Genomic DNA, 11,031 nt, shown 5'->3' with positions numbered 1-11,031 from the left:
AGATATACTCTCATATACGTACTAAATCCTATTAGCAGTTGTTACTTCAGGTTGATGGCATTGTGGGGGAACTTAATTGTTTTAATTTCTAATATTTTGTTTTATTTTTCTATGAATATTTATCATGTTTATATTAAAACATAAATGTTTCATATACACATGTAACTTTATTATCTTTACTGAAAACTGTAGATTGAAAAGTCAGAAAAACATTTTTCCTTTGAGGCTGGGAAGATTATAATCAAAGGCTGAAAAGTAAGAGGATTATGATTCACCATCAAACATGAAGCTCTTTAAATATTCTTAGTCCGTATAATGTTATTTAATTCCTTTTTGGCACAAGCTCTGCACTAGGTGAATGGTGCAAAAGAACCATAAATGTGTAAGTGCCTTAGGTATTCAGAGTAGACAGAAAAGGAGATCCTCTCTAGTTGCACAGGTCAAAGAACGTATCAAGGAGGAAGGCTTTCATTTGGATTTTAAAGGATATAGAAGATTTAAATCAGCATTGTTGAAATCTTTGGCCTTAGGGAACCGTTTATAATACTCTTAAAATTATTGAGGACCTCAAAGAGCATTTATGTGGGTTATATCATGTGTGTGGGTTATATCGGTCCATATTTACCATATTAGAAATTAAAATCAAGAAAATATTTATTTTAAAATAAATTACGTGTTAACATAAATAATATAATTTTTATGAAAAATAAAGAAATCATTTAGTGAGGAGAATGGTATTGTTTTATGTCTTACATTTTACTATATGGTTTAATAGAAGACATCTGGGTTCTCATATCTGCTTCTGTTGTAGTATCATACATCATATAGCCTCTGGAAAACTCCACTGTACACATGTGAGAGAAGGAGAGTAAAAAGGCACATAGCATCTTAATATTCCTATGAACATAGAGTTAAAGTTGTGGGCCCCTTGAGAACCACTCTGAGAATTACTGATTAAAGTAGACTGAGCACAAAATAGAGGGATGGTATAACCTCAGATGTAGGAAAGCATAAAATAAATCAGAGAGAGTGAACAGACCATTCTGGTAGATGTGAAAAATTCAATGAGGGGTAGACAGAAAAGATATGGCTAGAAATATAGGTTGGGGGAATCATATTATATCAATACCAGCTTTTTAAGTTATGACTATTACTGACCTCTAATTTTGGCTTTAGAAAGATTCCAGGCAGGAGTGGTGGAAGAGAAATGCATACTTGGTTCCAGGCAGTACTAAGTTTTATGCTAGTAGTATTTTTAGAGGTTTATTGACTGCATTTATTCATTCAACTTAGTATCTATTACATTCCAAACATCAAGGTAAGAACTAGTGATACAAAGATGATGACACAATCTCTATGGGAGATTCAGATATTAAAGGATAAGTAATACCTCTTTTTATTTTTATTTTTCAATTACTGTTGATATACAATATTATATTAGTTTCACGTGTACAACATAGTGATTATACATTTATATAATTTATGAAGTGATCACCCCAATAAGCAATACCTCCTTTAAACTGGGGGAACACAGAGGAAACGGTAGCTGACTGGGACTGGGAGGTGGGGCGGACAAGTTGTGAGGTAGAAAGCAGGTCTTAAATGTTGAAACCCCAAATATCAATAACCAGTAATATGTAACTGTGGTGAGAAATACTGAAACTATAGGGATGACAAATACAGTACTAGAGTTAATATAGTAGATCTGGAGAGAGAGGCAGATAATACCAAAGAATAATTTCCTGAATATATGGTCTCATTTGGAAAGTACAAATGTACAAAATCTCTTTCCCTGAAATCCCTATAGCATCTCTCCACTGCCAGACCTGGGAGACACCATGAGTTATGCTAATAACACTCTTCTTTCACTTTTATCACCTTTTCAGTTTTTTTGTTCTTTGTGACTAACCTACTAGAGGGAAGGGGAGGAAGAAATTTAGATAATTACAACCGTTCTAAACCAGGTACTGAGAACACAACACCTTTACCAGCCCAGATAATTATGATTAAATAAGTAAATAAAGAACCTGTCTCCCAGCACCACCTTCAGGGGACAAAAAAGTTTGCAACAGGATTTAATTCTTCCTTTTCTGCCAGAGTATCTTCAAGCCAACCTTCCTTAATTGAGCATCTATTAAAAAAAAGAGTCTGATTTTAGTAGCTGAGAATACAAAGATCAATAGGGGACCATTCACCCATAATCTAATGGGCATTATTACACAATGGCTTTTTTTTTTTTTTTTTTTTTTTGTGGTGACTAAGGTAGCTTGCAAGGAACTGATTAAGAGAATCAGGGTTTTTTTTTTGTGTGTGTGCAGATTAAATAATAAAGCAACTACTGCATTGTCTTTTTTCATTCTTCATCAACAGAAACTAAGGACAAGGGGATTTCACAGTTTTAAGTAATGAAATAATGAAGTCTTTTTTTGAGGCTTCAAATCTGTTGAGCTTGTAACATGATGAGAAAGGCCTGTGTTTTGTATAATATTATGTGGGCCAGTTAAGGTTGTTCTCCTAATTTAAGGATATCCCAGGCAACTGTGTTACAGAATAGCTCTCTGCTCGTCATAAAAGGGATCAGATGGAAGGAGATATGTGGTCTTGTAAAAGCTCATAAGCACCTATTTGAAATAAACTGGAAGTGTATACTAGTAAAGCTTTTTACCGTCCTTACCAAGTCGTGTCCTAGGAAGAATGAGGTTTCCAAAACTCTCTAGCCTTTTATAATCTTGCAACAAGTACAGAATATCAGATCACTTTAAAACTGGTTTCCCTTTTCTATCCTAATGGCTTGGACAGAAAGGGCCCAGAGGTCTGAGAGGGGGAAACCTAAAATATTCCCCTCAGCCCAAACTAAGTAAAGTGGGCAAAAGGGTTCTGGACAGGCGTGACATGCCTTGCACACCTTCCTCCAAAGAAGCCTTTTTTCCCCTTAATGTGGGACATTGAAAAATTAATCCCTGCCTTTTGTCATCTAGTGATTATGGATTGAATGATGCCTTTTAACCCTGTTGCCAAATCTGTTGCCCTCAGAATACAACAAGGATGCCAGCCTGTTAAACCAAGCATGCTGTTGTCTGGGGACAGCCAACTGACCTGGAATCTGCAGGATCCTTCCCCATGTGGGAAGGCCACCCTCCCCTCCACACCCCCACTCTTATTAAGGATTTCTGGATCCAAGGGTAGGTAGGACGATGACCATGTCCATCTTGAAGCAGCTAGAGGAGCATGAGACCTTCACCCATTGTCCTTTGTAAGATTATAAAGGGTCTTAAGTCTGAGAGGGGGTAATTGTTATTTTTTATTGTTATAAAAAATTAATTTTTAAGAAAAAGAATATAAGGAAGGGTGAAGCCAAGGAACTTATACGCATGACCCATGGACATGAACTAAGGGGGGTGGGATTCCTGGGGAAAGGGGGCTGCTGGGCAGAGGGGAGCAAAGGGGAAAAAATTGGAACTATTGTAACAACATAATCAATAAAATATACTTAAAAATAAAAAAATAAAGCAATTTGCATTATAAAAATAAAATAAAATAGAAGCAGAATGCACAAATACATAAGAAGCAACATAAATGAAAGAAGCATTCATTACAACATCCTTAGAGCAAGAAAAGACTTCTGTTGGATGAGCGATAAAGAATATGAATAAAGTTGACCTTCAGGATGGCATTTTATATTTTTCTATATCTAGATTTAGAGGTAGCAACCATCCCTGTCACCTATTCCACAACCCAAGGCAAATGCTTACATGACTTTGGGTAGTCATACTCTGGTGTTTTCAGCTTTTTCCAGTAGATATTGGAAATACCTAGTGTGAGTAAGACCTGAATCATCAACACTCTCAATCATACTTCTTTCCAGAATCACACCACAAGTAATAAAAGTGATGACATGGAGTAGTAAGCAAAATAATACACTGTCAGAGGTAAGGGGATTTATGTATCATGTAGCCAATATCTCAAAATGTGGGTCCTCTATCGGAAGAATTCTTTTGCTCATTACAAACTCAGACTCTTGGCTTCACATAAATCTAATCAATTTCAATCCCTATCGGTGACATCCAAGAATCTGCATTTTAAACAAGCTTCTTAAATTGATATGTGCATTAAGATTTGTGAACCACTCATTTAGTCAAACTGCTTCATATGACAGCTGAGGAAAATAATATCAGAGATATCGAGTGACTTTCCCAAAGTGATATAGCTAGTCAGACAGAAACTAAACTTCAGACTCAAATATTTTGTCTTCCAGGTTAGCATTTTTCATGAATTAAGTAGTTTGTATTTATTTGTTAATTGCCAGTAGACCTCAATGAAAGGGGAATTTTGAGTTCTCTGTCTCTTGAAATTTCTCTCAAATTTAAAACAATAATTTACTATTAATGGATTCCCAGTAGTTGCTAAGTAAGCTGCTGCCTTGAAATAAAGAGAATATCAACCATAGAAGCTTATGGACAAAGACAGTTTGTTATCTTGTTACCATTCCATTCCCCTTCACAATACAAGATTTTATCAACAAGACCATATACTCATTCTTCTAAAATCACAAGAGACAATAAAAATTAAATGGAAAACCCTGCTACTAGTGTTAAACAAGAATATCCCACCCTTTATAACAACATACCATATGGTATTTCCCTACCTCGTTCAGTATTTAACCTAACAATTTATTGCTAGGCGTCTTGGCAGCAAGCTGTGCAAGTTGAAGTGGAATCTGATTGAGGTGAGTTAATTAATGTGGTGGCAGCTTGGAATGTTGTCCAGCTGCCAGTGAGAATTATGTTTGTTTGCCTTTGGCCCAAGTGTGAAATGGCTGGCTGTTGATTTCAGAAGTGTGAGTGTACATTTTTATATCTCACACGAATGAATACATTTTTTGTATCCTACACATTTGGGGGGAAATGCTAAAATTTATTGGGTAATGTTATTTACCACTTGTGTGGCAGAAAGAGAAAGGTGGAATTTTGCCCCAGAGGTTGACTTTGCATCTGTAGAAAAAGCAAAAGCAGGTGGCATATAAATCTATGAGCAGGTAAATAAACCAACTGAAATTGGCTCATCTAGGCTAATGTGTTCAGGAATAACTTGGAAAAGGAGGAAAGCAAGATTTGAACCAGAAAAGAATAACTCTTGTAATGATGAAGGGATTCTGAAAGCACAAAACATAATGTCAAACTTCCCTTGAAAGGAATGGCTTTGTATTTACTATTGACTTATATTTAGAATTTTAGTTTTCTTTTCATTAAATATAACCCTCCATTGAAGATATCATCTCTGTGCAATCTTATTCCTATCAATAACAGATGATAGCTATGCCTAAGACGTGTTTTTGATGTTAAAGTTACCACATAGTTTGACTGGTTTTTACTGATATGGGCAGGAGTTCTCTAAAACAAGTAGCCAATAACTGAAACAAACCAATACAATTCAAAGTATACCTAAACGGTGCAGATACTATTGTTCACCTACTGTCTTTTTTTTTTTGCATAAAGTACAATTAAGATAAAATGCCTTGACACATGTTTACTTTAGTGGATTAAGGAGACGAATACTTAAAAATTTAATGTTTATATGCATTTCTTTTTTTTATTCCATCACTTAGACACTAAAACTAAAGCATATGGCAGGCAGGAGATGTAAGAGCGAATAATATGAAGAAAGTTTGCAAACCCAACAAAACAATTATTACCAGAATTCCTTTTAGATGATAAAAGTATTTCGTTAAATTTTGGTGTGCCATGAGAATATTAACAAAACTTTGAAATGAAAGTCTTTACACTTGAAAATACTAAATGAAATGATTTCTCAGGAAAACTCTAGCAAAAATACTACTTTAAATGTAGAAGTGTATAAAAAAAACACAATGTAGTTATTCATAAAAGCTGTTATCTAAGAAAATATGGTAATAGCTCTGAGACATTTATTCAGATAGGTGAGTGTTACTTCAAGGTTTGGACCGCATTTTTTATATACGTATTTTTTATTTTTGTCTACACATTTACTTAACAATCACTGAATTTGTAGGCCAAGTTCAGGTAATTGAAGAGCGATTATAAGTAGTTTATATGGTCTAGAACCAAGGTATGCTGCAAATCTAGTCTGGAGCAAAATGGGAAATAAAATCTTGCTAAAGACCTCCTTAGAAATTCTGATCTAGTAGGTTAAGATGTTTTCTTTCTCTGGTAGCAGGGCTGAGCTATATCTGGATGCTAGGCCACCATTCACAGGGATAGCCAAGAAAACAGGGTACAGACCCCCCAAAACAAGTCCAACCAGTCCACGCCATGTTATGGTACCTCTTTCACAATTCAAATCATCTGTATTCAATGGTAAACTTATAAAACCCTCAAAAATGGACTCACTGCTGTTGTTAAATCAGCAGCTATACCAGCCTGTGTCACATTTAAGATGTGCTGAAAAAGACTACTATTAGGCCGCAGAGAGCAGCATTGAGCCTAGTGTATGTTGATCCATGTTCAAGTAGATTCCTTTCTGTTTCTGAAACTTGGTTAATTTTTCTGGTTATGATATCAAATACTTGTTTTTCCTTGACAGTATCATCTGGTTCATAATTTTCCATCTTAAGTCTTATGCTCTTCTCCCAGCAGTGAGTGCTTCCTCTGGTCTTCCTCAGCCACTAAATCTCACTGCAACTGTAGCCCAACTTGCTCTGGCTCAGCCATGTTTTCTGGACTCCATTTTATTGGAAGTTTTAGAAACGTAATTTTTTTGGTTACATGCTAAATAATAGAATATTATGATGCTTCTTTTTACCCTGAAAGTTATTTGCTAATTTTTAAAAATAACAGACTGAATTATTATAATTGTATGTAAAGCTTATCGTTAGCACTGGCTTCCTGATTATTTTCCTTTACTAAAAATGGCAATTTCAAATATCATAAAGATATTTTGTGCCTGGCTTTCACATAAAAAGTAAAAAATAACCTGGTAAATATTGCTGTACTTTTCAGATTATAGGGTTATCATATCCTTAACCTTTCAGACCAAAGTAAGCCTCAGGTGTTGTTTTAAATTATATTACTGTGAGGGTGAGTAAGAAATCAAACATTTCAATCTGATGTATACCCAATGGGATCTCATAAGGTCAGACTTATCACTGAAAGCTGGCCTGAGAATGAAATTTTATAAATTATTTACTTGCTATTGAAAAAAAATTTAAATTTAATTTGACATAGGTATATTAGGTAAAATGTTTCTCCTTAAAATTTTATGATGTTTATGCTATGTTTGCAATTATGTAATGACTATGAAAGATGCTCTCATACAAAATTACGCTAAGTTTGATTATTGGCTCACACATACACTTGACATTTACAAAGTTAATATGTTAAACATTTTTAATGAAATGCTAAGTTTAAAAAAATTGTTTTTTTAAAAAATCAGGCCCTGGCTGGTGTAGCTCAGTGGATTGGGTGCTGGCCTGCGAACCAAAAGGTCACCAGTTTGATTCCCAATCAGGGCACATGCCTGGGTTGTGGGCCAGGTGCCCAGTTGGGACTGTGTGAGAGGCAGCTTACTGATCAATGTATCTCTCACACGTTGATGTTTCTCTCTCTCTTTCTCCATCCCTTCTCCTCTAAAAATAAACAAACAAATAAGTAAATAAGTCAGGACCATTAATGAATGCTAATGTTAATGAATGGTCCTCAGATAATTCTAACATCAGGAGATTAAAATAACACGACATTATAGGCTTTCAAAATAATATGGTAAAATTGCACATTTTATGTACAATGGTGATAAGTCAATGTGGGGTGGTAGAAGTTTAAATAAAATCAATTCTGTGACTACTTATATCAGAAAAAATAGACTTTAAAAGAAATACTATAATAGGAGACAAAGACATTACATAATGATAAAGGGATCAATTTAACAAGAGGATATAACCCTTATAAACCTTTATAAACTCAACATAGGAGCACCTAAATATATAAAGCAAACCTAATATATAAAGACATGCAGGGAGAGATTGACTAATATGGCCATAGTAGGGAATTTTAACATTCCATTGACATCAATGGATAGGTTTTCCAGACATAAAATCAACAAGGAAACAGTGGCCTTAAATGACACACTAGCCAGAAGAATTTAATTGATGTCTTTAGAGCATTTTACCCCAATGTAGCAGAATATACATCCGCTTTTTAAGTCACATGGGACATTATCCAGGTAGCCCACTGCTTTTTCTTCTCCATATAGCAAGTACTTCTCTGAAAAATATCAACTTCTAAGACATATTCTTAGTTCTGTGAAGCACCATTAACCCTTATTCTTTTCTACCAACTCTCTCCATCCTGAGACATTAACCCTCAGTGTCAACTCTCCACTGTTGAGTAATGAGCTTATAATCCTCCTATAATTATCACCTACAAATGAAAAGATGAACTAATGACAGTCACCTGTATATCTATGTAGAAGTAAAAGATAAAAGAATCAAACCACAGGTAAGTTTATCTTAGTTTCCTCCTTAACCGCCACCAAAAGACTGTTAAGAGAAAATCTTAGGGTCCTTAACCAACAAAGAAATGAAAATGAGAAGACAAGATCTAAATGTGCAGCTCTAGAAGAGGCAAGAGATGGCATCAAAATTTTGGAAGATGGATATTTGATGAATACGTAGCAAAAACGACTTAGTAGAACAAAGAAAAGTGCCTGTGGGTAATTAAGTACAGTGGTACCTTAGTACTCATTAATTCGTTCTGGAACTCCTGACGCGTGCCCACAGATGAAGCATTTTCTCTTTCGGGGTCGGGTGGGGGCACTGCGACTCGTGATACAAGTTATAGCAAATGCCATGAGTCCTGAGCAAGCACTGAGTGCTGAAACATTTTTTCTCGTCAAAATGCGATGAGTACAGGGTTTGATGAGTTCTGAAGCTAATGAGTACTCGGGTATGACTGTAATTAGATCTGTAATAAGCCCTGGAGAGATAATAATTAAACCAGGCAGTTCAGAGGGCAAGGATGCAGATGAGACTGGAAAGATGAGTGACTGAAAGAAAGTATCAAATTGCTAAAGAGCATTTCCCTTCTCTCACGAAGCCATGCAAGTAAGTACCCTAATATTCATCCTCCTAAAAAACTAAAGAGTTCACTCTGGAGATGTTAAACCAGAAGAATTTTGGACCAAAGGGTCCATGTTAAAAAGGGAAAGTGTCTAAAAATCTTTATGGAGTATATGTACTAAATAATGAGAACTCCTTTTCTTTTAGTCTCTAACTGCCACACTTTATAACAGAAAGGAAATAGACGAATTTCTTTCTGGAAAGTGCTAATCCAAGAAAAACACAAAACAAAACAGAGATACTGGTAACTGATTATCCCCCAACAAAAAAGAATACAAATAATAAAAAAAATTTATATAGAACCACAAAGACCCTGAGTAGCCACAGCAATCTTGAGAAAGAAGAATGAAGTGGAAAATGATCACATTACCTGATATTAAACTATACTACAAGGATATAGTAATTAAATCAGTACAGTACAGGCATAAAAACAGATGCAATGGTCAATGGAATAGAAAGTAAAGTCCAGAAATAAACACACACCTATACGGTCAATTGATATATATGACAAAAGAGGCAAGAATATACAATGAGGTAAAAACAGTCTTTTCAATAAATGGTGTTGGAAAAATTGAATAGCTATATGCAAAAAGTGAAATAAACCACCTTTATACATCATATACAAGAATACACTCAAAATGGATTAAAGACTTAAATGTAAGACCTGAAGCCATAAAACTCTTAGAAGAAAACAGGCAGGAAACTCTCTGGCATTTTTCTTAGCAATATATATATTTTTCTGATATATATCCTCTGGTAAGAGAAATTAACAGAAACAAACAAACAGCAACAAACCCAAACAAATGGGACTGTATCAAATGAAAAAGTTTCTGCAGTGCAAAGAAAACCATCAACAAAATGAATAGAAAACCTACTGAATGGGAGAAGATATTCACCAGTGAAATATCCTATAACGGGTTAAAATTCAAAATGTGTAAAAAAATCATACAACTTAACACCAAAAACAATTTAATTTTAAAATGTGCAGTTTTCCAAAGAGGATGTGCAGATGACCCATAGACATCAAAAGATGCTCAACATCACTAATCATCAGAAAAATGCAAATTAAAACTACAATGACATATCACCTCACACTTGTCAGAATGCCTGTCATCAATTCTGTATTGGTGAGGATGTGGAGAAAAGGGAACCCTTGTGCACTGTTGGTGGGATTGCAAATTGGTACAGCTACTGTGGCAAACAGTATAGAGTTCCCTCAGAAAATTAAAGCTAGAACTACCTTATGTCCCAGCAATTTCACTTCTGGGTATTTATCTGAAGAAATCCGGAACACTAATTTGAAAACATATATGTTTCCCTATGTTTATTGCAGTATTATTTACAATAACCAAGATATGGAAGCAACCTAAGTGTCCATCAGTAGACAATTGGATATACAAGAAGTGGCACATATCTACAATAGAATATTACTTGCCCATAATAAAGAATGAAATATCACCATTTTCCACACATTGGATGGATCAGGAGGTATTATGCTAAGTGAAATGTCAGTCAGAAAAAGATAAATACTACATGATTTCACTTATATGTGGAATCTAAAAGACAAAACAAACAAATGTAATAGAAGCAGACTCATAGATACAAAGAACAAACTAATGGTGTCCGGATGGGCAGAATGTTGTGGGGCTAGTTGGAAAAGGTGAAGGGATTAAGAAGTACAAATTGGTAGTTACAAAATAGTCATGTGAATGTAAAGTATGGCATAAGTAATATAGTCAATAATGTTGTAAGCATTATATATGGTGCCAGGTGAGTACTAGGCTTATTGGTGGGATCACTTTGTAAGTTATATAAATGTGTGACTACGAAGCTGCACACCTGAAACTAATATAATTTGTCATGTCAACTGAAATAAAAAAATAAACAAACAAAAAAGAATTTTATTATGGATTTTTACCATTTCTGTAAAATGCCATTGGGAT

At 34.8% G+C, this 11,031-nt stretch overlaps 1 pseudogene; it reads right to left on the bottom strand.

Annotated features, from left to right (window-relative positions):
• Window positions 1–6,012: 6,012 nt before the first annotated feature.
• LOC150004173 (transmembrane protein 126A pseudogene) lies at window positions 6,013–6,589 on the bottom strand (annotated as a pseudogene).
• Between the last annotated feature and the right edge of the window lie 4,442 nt (window positions 6,590–11,031).

Source organism: Furipterus horrens, unplaced genomic scaffold, assembly GCF_987537825.1.
Source record: "Furipterus horrens unplaced genomic scaffold, mFurHor1.1.pri manual_scaffold_7, whole genome shotgun sequence".
Classification (NCBI taxonomy): Eukaryota; Metazoa; Chordata; class Mammalia; order Chiroptera; family Furipteridae; genus Furipterus; species Furipterus horrens.
The sequence above is the reverse complement of the archived record's forward strand: the minus strand, read 5'-3'. Positions and strand labels throughout refer to the sequence as shown.